The following is a 3,365-nucleotide window of genomic DNA, read 5'->3' as shown; positions in this document are numbered from 1 at the left end:
ACATTAGGCAACTTTGATCTCTTAAAAATAATCCAGAGGTTTCTTTGTTTGTTTGTTTCTATGATAAATCTTATACCCCAGTTTGGTTTCTACATAAACCACCTCGCTAGTGGACTCAGGATGAGATCCATCACTTTTCCACACTGCTCCAGAAGCTGTCTATGCCAGATAATACAGTTGTGTTAGCACATGACCTCAGGGGCATGAATCAATAACATCAGAGGATGTTAAAACACGACACTGCAGTGTAGAAAGGGACATGCTATATTTAACTTTCCATCAGGTGGTTGTGGTTTTGGTCTATGAAACAGAAATACCGGTAAGCCTCTGACCCACCAGAAGCAGATATGTGAGTATTACGCAGGTGTAAAATAACATCTGGGAAAGAAAACCTAGCATCTTTGAGCCATGCACCGATACCCAGAAGATAATAGCTCATGTGTACCATCTAGTGGTCTTAGTATGTAATATGTTTTGTAGCATAAAGAAGGAGAAATAACTGGAGATGTTGGTAACAGCAAAAATAGATCCCTTCAGCCCATGGGGGACACTATCTTGAATAATCTCATTCAAGGTGAGCTCCCTGTGCTCTGCTGTTTCCAGTTCACATCCACCCCTTGTATGCATCTATTCCAACCAAACCCCAAGGGAAATATTAAACAAAATGTCCACCGCATGACTTTGAGGTGGGCAAGGGGTGGGGAACGGTGTCTTTGATTTGGCATCCAAGTGTACCACATAAACAAGCTCTCAGCAAGGCTTGGGGGTTTTGTTCCTTGACCCTGACTCAAGATCAGTTATTGGGCCTGGGCTTCGTTTGACCTTGCAAGGAAGACTCACTTCTGTGGGCTGTATGGCTGTTCTTTACTTTTCAGTGGAAGACAGCCAGCAGATTAAAAGAGAAAGAGAGAGAGAGACCTTTATAACCGGCCACTTTAAAATTCTTCCTTGGCTGACTGATGTTCAGTCAGCCAAGGAAGAATGCAGCCGCCTGCACAGGGACAATGGCAATTTTCCAAAAAACACTTTTCCGAGAGCCGGATTTTGTTCGCGGTCACCAGCTGGAAGGAGGGCAACGCAAGATGCCTCGTCTTGAATTGCACAGTTATATTTCCATCCCCAAATACAGGGCCCTTTGTGGCCTACACAACTTAAATGCTACTTACTCATTTTATACCAGAGGCGGAATCTCATTACAATGAAATCTGTCGTAACGGAAATTCCACTATTACTAAAAGGTTTCCAAGCCCTGGCCACTAGCCCACTGTAAACTGTGCCCAGTGGACCTCACTAAAACAGAAGCCCCTATTAGAAAACGCTTCTCTACTACAGATGTCTTTTCCAGTCCAGACTCTTCTTAAAACCAAATGTTTCCTCTCTGTTCACCCAATGTGTGCCTGAGCTGAGACAACGGTAAGCACGTAGAAGGGCAAGGGTTTACTATGCCTTGGCTTTTCAGTTCCCACCGTGAAGGCTACTCTGGGCAGCTTAACCCTGAACAAAGAAGAGCTACGTTGCCCCGGTTTAGCTTTCACACACCATAGGGTAATTGTGGGTGCAGAAGCAGTTACTGAGAAACAGCCAAAGCAGAATAAGTTCCCATCCTTCTCCCGCCCCGCATTCATTGTAGACAGGTGAAAAGTTACCACAGGTTAGCTGCAGTGTGGTAACAGCTTGGGTGCCCACAAGGGGTGGGGGATTGCTGTGCATCAGCTGCTCCGCAATAGCTAGTATTCACAGAGGAATCTCGTTACAACATTTTAATACAACACAAACTGGGCACCCCCTAGAAGCTTAGTTTAATGAGATCCCAGCTCTCATGCTGGATCTGAGCCTAACAGGGATGGAGCAGTCTTTGCTTAGTAGTGTCGGGAAGCCTGTGTTGTACCACTGACTTGGTCACTTCTTCCCTGGGAGCTTGATCGTGAAAGGTGCTGATCACCTTTGCTTCCTACAGACTCCAGTAGGAATCATGCCCCATCCTGCTAGGCAAGCGGGGACAGTGCTATCCCAAAAAAGCTTGCAATAAGTAAGGCACTGCAATCAATCAGGAGCCCTCTAACTAAATATCCCTCCTTAAAAGGTCTGCGTCTGCTCTGCCCTGTGTTTTGTCATGTTAGTCTTTACGCTCTTAAACCTTGTCTTCCCTCAAAATACCATTGCTTACACCTGGGGAATGTAAAATACTTCCTTAAAAGAAAAATAGTGTTCATCAGCATCCCCTCCCCTTCTATGTTTTTCTTGTTAGCTTCTCTTATTTTCATTCTCCATCTCTCTTTTGTCCCATTTCTTCAATCCTTGAACATTTTTATTATTATTCAAAGGGAAAGAAATTAAAATATCTTTCTTTGTCATTCTTAAAACTCTTCATATGACTTTGCATGATTCTATGCATATTTTTCAACGTATGCAATAATGGCTCAATGGAAAAAATCTCACTGAAATTATGGGCTTTCCACTGATTTCAACTGGCTTTGAATTTGCTCCATTGATTTTTGTTCCTTTAACACAAGCAATTTGGGAAATAAGAGGACCTGCTGGAATAATTGTTGAACAAATCAGCTTTGCTTGTTTTCAAAAGAGTTTCTGAAACACTTTAGAGCAGGGAATGCAATTATTTCATCCTGCTTTCCAGATCCTTACAAGCTTAAGCCTTTGATCAGCAGATCCAGTTAGGGAATCGTTTTAGGTTTTAATCCATGGACCAATGATTGCACAAGGAGTGTTTGCTGGTGATCCAACTGGTGCTGGCTCCATCTCATTTCCAGCTGCTTGATCATACTAAAAGCAGTGAAGACTAAACTAAATACTTTCCCAGGCAAGCAAAAGCGCTGTAGTTGCCACAAATATTACACAGCTGGGAATGGGAATAGGAATGGGAAAAGAGTGGTCTTTTCACTCTCAAACGCAGAAGCAGATGACTCAGGTTGGGAAGCAGGTAGTTCTTAAAATACCTGAAAGTTTTGGTGGGGTTTTTTCAGCATTCTAGAGAATTTGAATTTTTAATGAGTTCTTCTCATTCAGGCATTTTGATCACAGAAGCGTTGACACAAAAACGAATGCAGATGTGGATATCAGTGTCCACTCCAGGACAAAAGCTAATTAGTAGGGCTGTGTGAAGCTTCGGGTGGTGATTTGACTGGGAGGCGATTTAGCCTGAATCGGTGACCGAATCTTCAAATCCAAGTCGAATCGGGGACCAATTTAAAGGTCCAAATCAATTCAAAGCTCTCCAAATCTTCAGAAAAGATTCGGAGAGCTTTGATGATTGGGGCAGTCCCCAGTGGCTGCAGCAGGGAGCTGCAGCCGACTCCGAGCTGGTAAGTACTAGGGGCGGGTGAAGGGGGTGGGGACCATGGGGGAGC

This window comes from Gavialis gangeticus, unplaced genomic scaffold, assembly GCF_001723915.1.
Source record: "Gavialis gangeticus isolate Ggan-Ray unplaced genomic scaffold, GavGan_comp1, whole genome shotgun sequence".
Taxonomy (NCBI): domain Eukaryota; kingdom Metazoa; phylum Chordata; order Crocodylia; family Gavialidae; genus Gavialis; species Gavialis gangeticus.
This window is presented reverse-complemented; position numbering follows the sequence as displayed.